The 9,307-nt window shown below is 34.1% G+C and overlaps 1 protein-coding gene across 2 annotated transcripts in view; it reads right to left on the bottom strand.

Annotated features, from left to right (window-relative positions):
* Window positions 1-9,307, bottom strand: part of CACNA2D1 (calcium voltage-gated channel auxiliary subunit alpha2delta 1) — a 567,237-nt gene that overhangs the window by 557,455 nt on the left and 475 nt on the right. The window lies entirely within an intron of this gene.

Raw genomic sequence — 9,307 nt, 5'->3', positions numbered from 1 at the left:
CCCTATCCATGGTAAAAACAACTGGCTTTTTTGCAATGTAATACTTTTAATGTGATTGGACCAGGTACGGAGAAATGACCTATGCTCAGGCAATGGGAGTCACTTTTTCAAATCCCAACACCTGGTCACAACTGAATAGGCTGTAGATGGTCATGTGACCCATATTCAAACTATCAACATATCCTCTTTGGGAGTTGATCTTTTGGACTGGGATGCTATGCTAGATTCAAGCTGGCTTCGAGGCTTCAATGGAGAAAATGCAATCATATGCCATCATTCTACACCATGAGCAGGAGGAAGCAGACACAGACAATTTGGAGAAAAAGAGAAAAAGAGATGATACAAAGAAAAGCAGAAGCTGACTCAAGAGATAATCCTGATAGCAGACATAACCCTTTCTGCAGTTGTTGTCACACCCTTGACCTTAATTCCTATGATCAATCATCCAGATCCACTACCATTTGAAAACATTTTCCTTTTCTAAGATAGTTCTATGGTCGTCTACTTGGAATCCCCAGTGACCTATTACAACCCCTACTCTTTTTTTTTTTTAAAGAATCATTTAATTTTAGTTATTCATTCATTTACTTTAATTTGACCAGAGAGAGAGAGAAAGGATAAATGAGAAAGCAAGTCACCAAGCCTGGGACTCAAACCATGATCGGCCATGTGGAAGTGTCCAGCGCCTTAACCACAGTGCTACCTGCTGGCCCCACCAACACCTACTCTTAAAAGAAAAAAATTCCAAATCCCAATTCTCTGAATTTGCTCTTTTCCCTCTTATTTGCCATATATTCCTTGGAAAAACTATCGGTACTTGCTTTTTTCAACTTTAGCAACTCCTCAAGCCGCTGACACCACGTTTGTGTTCCCAACTGAACTGCTCTTTCATAAGGGGTCAACTCATGTGATCTCTCTGTGAAATGAAACTGTACACTGATGCTCTTTTGAAAATCACAGTGTTGGGGCCAGCAGATGGTATAGTGGTGACATCACTGGACTCCCACATGGCGAACAGCAGTTCGAGTCCTGGACCTAGTGGCTTGAAAATCATGCCAGATATGTGTGCATGAGTGTCCAAGATTCCAGGAGGATGATGGAGGTATAGGGAGTGTGTTTGTGGGGGTGATTTCTCACTTTCCCTCTCACTGTTTCTATCTCTCTCTGGTGAGCACATGTGCGCTAAGGCAAAAAGCTCTTAAAAAAAAAAAGAAAACCACAGTGTTTATCATTGTAAACAGTAAATAAATACTATTTAACTAATAATAGTGTATGATCCCCCGCTTCTGGTTTCAAAGATACTGCTCTATGAATGTTTCTCCAAATTCCCTTTAGTTATATATTTCAAGGTTCCTAACAGACATCAACAGGACACCAGTAACTCAGAATACCCAACAATGAACACATTACCAACACCTCCAATACTAACCTCGCACTCTTCCTATGTTCTTTAGTCTAGGAAAAATGTTATGGTCACCTTCAACTCTTCTCACTCCCTGATCCCCCAAAACCCATAACCATTAAAGCCTGAAATGTTACTTCTACAGAATAGTTCATAGCTGCTTCACTTTCTCACTGCCACTTTTCTTAGACTATGGGCATCTCTCATTTAGTGAATGTTGGAATCGTCCACTAACTCCTGCATTGCCTCTGACTCACTGGCCCTTTATATATATATATATAAAGAGAGATGTTTGCTCTAGGCACATGCATTAGCCAGAAAAACAGTGTGAGGCAGAGAGAAGGAAAGTGAGAAATCACCCCCACTTCCAGGGGCAGTGGCCATGCAGCAATCTCTTCTCCTCCATTTTCCTCTTGGGATCTTGGACATGCACGCACATGCACCCAGCTTGAGTTTTAAGCCACCAGGTCCAGGACTCAAACCACAGTCGAACATATGGGAGTCCAGTGATGTAACCACTATGTCATCTGCTGGCCCCAATGCTGGCCCTCTTTCATTGATCTTCTACATATTATTATTCAAAACCTATTAGTTTTGCTGTTTTTTTTTTTTAACTTAAAAATCTCAGCATGAAGGACCAAACGTGTTTTCATAAGAAGAACATGTGTTGTGAACACTGATCATCTCCGATTTGGCAAGCAATTTATAACCTAGATTCAAGCTAACAGTTCTTCCAACATCTCTGCCCCATGAGCCCCATGCAGGACAGACCACATTTCTTTAGGCCATACTTCTTCAAAATAAAAGTTGCTTCTTCCTTGATCATGCTTTGATGTCCCCCTCTGTTTCATAGTCAGCTTAAGAGTTGTGAATGTCTTTCTCAGAGACTTAGCTTAGTGAAGTTCATAATTTACACTGAATAATAATTGTATTAATTGTTGAATGAAAGTATATTTGATGTTAAAATATTTTAATCAGGAGACATTAAAAGAGATCGGGTAAATTAAAATCAATTCTAAAAATGAGATGGTCTATTTACTTACAGGTCTAAATAGTCTTAAGTTCACTACCTAGAAGCCTGTTTACTTGCAAGTTATTTTATTTCTTATAATCAAATGGATGAAAATTACTAACAAAATTTATTTCCTGATAATTACTACTTCAGTTTCTGATAAAATGCTACACTAGTATTTCATATCTAATGAGCCATTTCCCCAAGTTTTATAAAATATTTTTTAAAAATTAAGTACTTCTATTTTTCTGAGATAAGGACAATTTTATTATCTTTGGTTTCTATGGTGAATTTCCATATGTGAATATTTAGGTTTCTGTAAATGAGTCTTATGTAAATAAACAGTATTTTCAGCATAGACAAGCTCACGGAGAAAAAAGGAAAGAAAAAGAAGAAAAATGACCAACTGCTACCTGTAGCATCTTTAAAGTAATTTCACACCTTGTATATCCAAGGGTTCTTTTCTCTGCTGCACTTACAGAAGCTCATTCCTCACAGCATTTTGACCACAATGATGGCTGATAATTTTTTTAAAAATAAGGGATTTTTCCAATGTACCTGTTTGTTTTATTAAGCCAGTTTTTTTTTCACTCTCAGAATAATGCATCATTACTGTTTAGTCATTCCTTTAGAAAAGAGCAATTTTATCAGTTTTCCCCTTTTATCTCTAATTGTCTAGATGGTTTGACAATGTTGGTGGAAATGTTGATTCTATATTATAGATGTATCTGTATATCAAAAGCCCTCAACAATTTTCCTTAAAGGAAAATTTTAGGTGGTAAGAGAAAGTCCCCTGAAACAGAGAGTGGAGATTCAAGGGAAAAAGATTCAAAATTGAGGTCTAGTCACAGGGAACTTGGGAGAAAACAAACCATAAATTCTCCATTTGATTTGATGCTGTATGCAAATAATAACCAATTCTGATTAATAGTAATTGTATACATGTATGTGCGTGTATATGTGTGCAGTAGAGAGACAGAGAGAAAAACTAAGAATGAATTATTTGAATAAAAAATTACAGGCATTATTATTCATTATTTGATGAGAAAACATAATAAAATATTTTAATTACTCAGATTTTCCCAAGTCTGAGGCATTTAAAATGACCAACACCATTATTTTGTACTGCCATCATTTCTAGCTGAAGTTATTCTTCCATTTATAATATAGAGAATTTTAAAGGTATCCTAGTTTTTTAACCCACAGAGCATATGGTTAAAAAAATCAGCAGAAGCAAATGTTAAAATAACATTTAGCCAGAAATATCCCACATTCATATTCAAAGAGAACTTCAGTTATTGCTTTATATGTAACACCCTGATTCTGAATTATTAAAATTAACTATAAAAGTGTGCCATTTTGCTGAAACCACAACGTCAATCTTTTCTTTGTCCATTATATTGGTATACGCTGAAGAAATAAGTGGCAAATTTAAAGAAGCAATGGCTTCGACTGTATTAAATTGCTAATAGTATATTCCTGTATATTAAATTACTGGAAAGAAGGAAAGTCTACACAGAAAAGACAGCGAGTTTATATTTTACAAACAATGTTTTAAAACCTGTGTAATATTTGCCTTTATTCCTAAAATACCATACCCCCAAACAGAGTTAATTGTTACAAATTTCAAAGTATCCTATACCTAAATGGCAGAAATAAAATCATTTACCATACAAAGAACTTTCAGGTCTTCAGTATTCCAAGCACAATAGTTTCTTTCCCATATCAATTGTCTGTTTAAAAGATGGCAAAATAATCTTTAGAAGTACTTTTTCTGTTATTCATCAATTATATTAATAACTCACTTTTACAGAACTTGAACATTTGCAAGCCGTTTTTGTATACAATATCCCATTTGATTCTCTTAACAAATTATTCTTAAGTACTGGTGTTATAAAAATGTTTTGAATGCGATTTTAATCCCTGAAAACAGTTGTGGATTGGCCAAAATCCTAAAGTATGTACATTTGATCATAAGTTTAACTTCCTGAGATTTTGTAACCTTAGCAAACCACTTGAAGTTTAAAAGAAATTTATGCACACTTATATATGTATATTTGTACACACATAAAACATCTATTAACTACAATTCTGTAATTATATAAACTAGCCCAATCTTCTAATTATGCAATGATCCTCGATGAAAGGTGGTAAACACAGCATTTTTCAAGCAACGCTACTAGTTTTACTCAATTGACAGTGAAGGCAACTGACTTTTTCTTGCATCTCTGTAAACAATATGGCACAACTATCTCCATGTTTTAATGCACACAAAAGGGAAAATGGATATGCGTAAGCTACATAGTTGACCACTGCAGCCCACTTCCAAGTTGACTACAAAACAACTGTATGAAAGGCTTGGGAACAGTTGTGCTATTGCTCACAGATAGTCCTCGAAAAGATGAGAGGACTGGCATACCTAGTGTTAAGATGCCCGGTATACACTGTAAGGCTTAAGTAAACATAGATGGGACATAATAGAACAGAGTCAGTTCATGGCAAGCAGCTTACATGCTCTCTGAAACACTACCACACTCAGGTCTAAATACAAATGATGGAATGTTATCATTTTAATAATAATAAAAAGCTACCTTTTAGAAATATCAAAACAAAATCTGATTTTTTGCAAAATTCTATGTATGGTTATGTCAGAACTGTTTATGGTCACACACATAAGACACTAAATGGCATCAACAAATTACATAATTTGCCGAAAATACATTTCATTTTAGCTATTTAAATATCCATTTTAAAGTTATCAATAATTTGATGACACATACTGTATGTTTCAGGAAAAACAAATTTGAATTCAGAATAGATTACTTTTTTGGGAAACTTATATCTTTTGGAAAATAAGAGGAAAAAAAGAAATCTCCATGTAGTCATTTTATATAGTGATATTCCAGAAAATACACACATCAAAACAATACAGTTTACTACGGGCACACTTTGTAGTTCTTTTGAAAAGTCCTAAATTCATTGTTGTTTCTTATGAATATATATTGCAAAGTGTAAATACTAAATTTTAATACAACATATAATTTGCATGTATTGCTTGTGTTTTTGCAAAAGCTTACTGCACGTAAACCCTAGAAAAAATAGTATTTTATTTTTATTTTTATCAATGTTGGAGAAATAATAGATTTCTGTGCCACCAGGGTTTCTTGGATGAAACAGAGAGGTAAAGGTTTTAACTATTTTCAAAATAAACCACCTGCTTTATATTCTGATTTTATCACTATTTAGTAATGAAAGCTATTGAGAAGGATAATATAGGTATACTTTGTTTCCTTTTTATAAACTATAGTAATAGTTTCTTGTACTTAAAATGTTTTTTGACTATATCTATTACAGTTTGCTTAATGCTCTTTCAATGCCAATCCAAATATAAACATATCTCTATGAGTAACAGTAATAAATTTAACATTACATTACTATTTTCATGGAAAAATATATCTACTATTGTATATTTCAAACATACACCCATGGAATAATAAATGTCACATGGTGATGCTGAGGAGAACAAATTAAAGATTTGAGAAAGGGATTCATCAGTGTTGTTTTTTAGGATTTATTTTACATTTAATATTTTATCTCATATTTTCTCAAAAGGCATACTTCCCAGTGTATGTAGTATATAGGCAGAAATTGCTAAACCCAAGTGAGAATAAATATGTCACTTCTAACTCATGGAATAGATACCCATCCCAAAGTCAGTACACACACAGATATCTTTTCTATAGCCTTTAAATACAAATTTATTCTGTAACAGAAAAAAAATCTACCATATGTATTTAAACCTCCCAAACACTTTTTCTGAGATTTTATGCTTTTAGAAAATAATGTTATTTTCTACAGAAATAGAACTGAGTTGTGTATTTATATCACTGTACAGTTTATATTAAAATCCCTATATACCAATGGATTCTCTGCCAGTTATTGCTGGCTGATTGGCATTTTGATAACAACTGAAATACAAGTCTAATGTGAATGTAGTTGCAGTTACAATGCATTTAAAAACTGAAGTTGTAAACAGATTAAGAACAGATTTAAATTAACATAAGACTGGTTATCACACATGTAATCTTACGTTTAAAATTCTAGAAGTGTTTTGACATACATACCAAGAAATTATTTTTAGAAAAATAGAAGCCTACACTTTTTTGAAAACTACATTTTAAAGTACAATATAGCAAGTTCTTGCTGTAACACAAAAAGAATGTATTTTCCACTTATATATAAACCAATATGCATGACGCGGTTGCTACTATAATGCATATATGTTTCATGCCTTATTGAGACAAACATTTCCAAAGGAAACAACTAATCCAGGGAAAGAATTGTATCAAAATTCCTTTATCTGAAAAAAATTCAGTTCTGTAAGTGTTAACTCTTAGAGCGGTTTAACTACTACTTAGTCCAAAAAAATACATTATATTAGGATGTACGTTAAACTGAAGAATAGAAAATTAAAGAATATACTTAGAATGGCATACTATTTATGTTTTATTATAATGAAATTTGAGCCCTTCATATTATTGTAAACACTGTACTTGAAAAACCCTTTAAGTAACTAATTTCAGGTCCAACTCTAATTGATGCAAAACTAATTTTATAATGTGTGGGTGACATGTTGTTCTTCTTCTGATGATAAAAACTTCTTATTTTACTTTTTTCTCTGAAAAAAATAGAATTGTTCAAAAAATAAAAGAATTCACTAATGATTTCCAGAGAAATTCATATGCAGATATTAATAATGTGACCTTTGTGGATGTTACAATCTCTGAACTCAATGTATAAACTTGGCATTTTCCCCAAAGATTTGAGATTTAGTCTGCCAAACATTGAATATGAATTATTTTCTTGCAACAAAAAACAAATGGCACTACATCTTGATGAAGTAAGTGCCACTTCTTTTTTTAATTTCATAAAGTTCATTCAGAAATCTAGCATGAAGTTACAAATGTCAACTACCATTTCTCCTCCCCTCAGAAGACGGTGCTACTAACTTTTCAAATGAATAATTGAAGCTGTGGAAGCCATTAAAAAATTGTTAATATTACCTACAGAAGACTGAATTAGTTCTACAAAATATTTTAAGTTCTTAATTCATAAAATAATTAGTTTTATATCATTTGAAAATATCCTGAATTTCCATTGTTAAAGACTTTCAAATCTTTTAAAATAAAAAGAAATTTTAGTGTCCTAATCCCATGGTAGCCCACTATTTATTATCTTTCTTGTCTCTAGTAAATTTCTGATCATGAAAACTGAGTTACTTTAATTTAGCAAAGAATTTATTGCAGAGGTCTTTCTTATAATAAGAATTTTTATATTAACATTTTACCATAGAAAATTCAAGAATAAAGAGTTGAATTGTTAATTCTGAAAGGCCACAGTTACTCCCAATGGCATGATCCTGCATTCCCCCTGACAGAAATATTGATAAATTGTCACTTAAGAACAACGCTCTAAAAATGCGTGAACACATTAAGAACGTGACTTTTTAAAAGAGCCACTTCTTTATTTGACTCAAAATGTGAATCATTTGAGTTCTCACTTTATAGGCCATGCTACAAAAAGACTGAAAAATTTAAATAAATAAAAGCGTGATTTCTTAATAAGAGTGAATAATTCTGAAAGATCTTTAGAGTAGTTCTTACTCTTTTTCTGTTTAAAAATATCCGGTTGGAACAGTCTGCCAATTTAACGATCCACAGATGGCATCTACCCTTTTGCTTAACAACAAAAATGATCCGAATTCATTTTTATGGAATATTATCTGAAGAGGAACATTACCGTAAATCAATGACAAAAAATATTAGACACTCCCCTTCTCTGGGTTAGAATTGTGCATCCTCCAGATTCTTGCACTGACACCTATTGTAATAAATACTTTAACGCTGCATCTCAAGTAATAGCTGCAAGGGTTCCAACCGGTAAAGATTCACTGTTAGTATCCACCCAAAACTCCAGTTTTCAGCACTCGGCCAACAAAGGACAGCAAATAATTTCCAGCAGCACAAATACCGGGAAGGCTACCTTGGGCTTTGTTTTTGTTATGTAAAATGCATTAAAGTGACTCATCCACTTAAGATCACCTACTCTTAGAAGCTTTAAAGTAGCTTCAAGAACCAAAATAAACGCTTTCCCAGAATGCCTGATAGGCTATTCAGCGCATTTAAAAATATGTATATATTTATATGTGTCACTGACTCTCTTCGCTTCTTAAAAAAGGAGAGAACATTTTTCATTTCATTCCTGCCTGTGACTACAGCTACCTTAAAACACTCTTTTTTTTTTAAGAATAGCAGCAAGTTTATTATTATTATTATTTAAAAGTTATTTTAGAAAAGTTAAAAATAAGAAAATTGCAGGAGACTGTGGAATCAGTCCTTCCCTCAAAGGCTAGATTCTATTCGTGCTAAGAACAGGAACCGCGTGTCTGCCGGCACTTAGATGTTTCCAAGAAAGGGTTTGGGAGGCCGGATCGCGTGGCTCCAGTACCTGCAAGCTCCCAGGGTGGACAGCTCGTTCTGCTGCCAGGAGCAGGCACGTTTCGGGTCCAAAAGGCTGTCAAGTGCGCCCAGTAATTTGGGGTCTAAACGAGTCTGGACACTGTAGCAATTAGGGAGCATCCCAAAGGCCAAGTGCAGGAGAAGTCCGCGCCACCCTAGCAAGCCTGAAATTCCTTATTTGTAAAATACTCACTCAAAACACAACTTTTTATTGAACTGGGTTAGAGGAGAGCGGCTCTCTAGCTGGAAAGTTTCCCCCCACCTCAGCTACGCTCTTAAGTCTAGAGAATCCTTTCAGAGATGCGCTGAGGCGTCGCGAGTCGTCGGTAGACGCTTCCAGGGACAGACCGGCCCGGGCGAGGAGCCCGGGGCGCC

Source organism: Tupaia chinensis, unplaced genomic scaffold (assembly GCF_000334495.1).
Source record: "Tupaia chinensis unplaced genomic scaffold, TupChi_1.0 Scaffold000466_1, whole genome shotgun sequence".
Lineage (NCBI taxonomy): Eukaryota > Metazoa > Chordata > Mammalia > Scandentia > Tupaiidae > Tupaia > Tupaia belangeri.
Note: the sequence above shows the minus strand (reverse complement) of the source record. Positions and strands in the feature narration are given on the sequence as shown.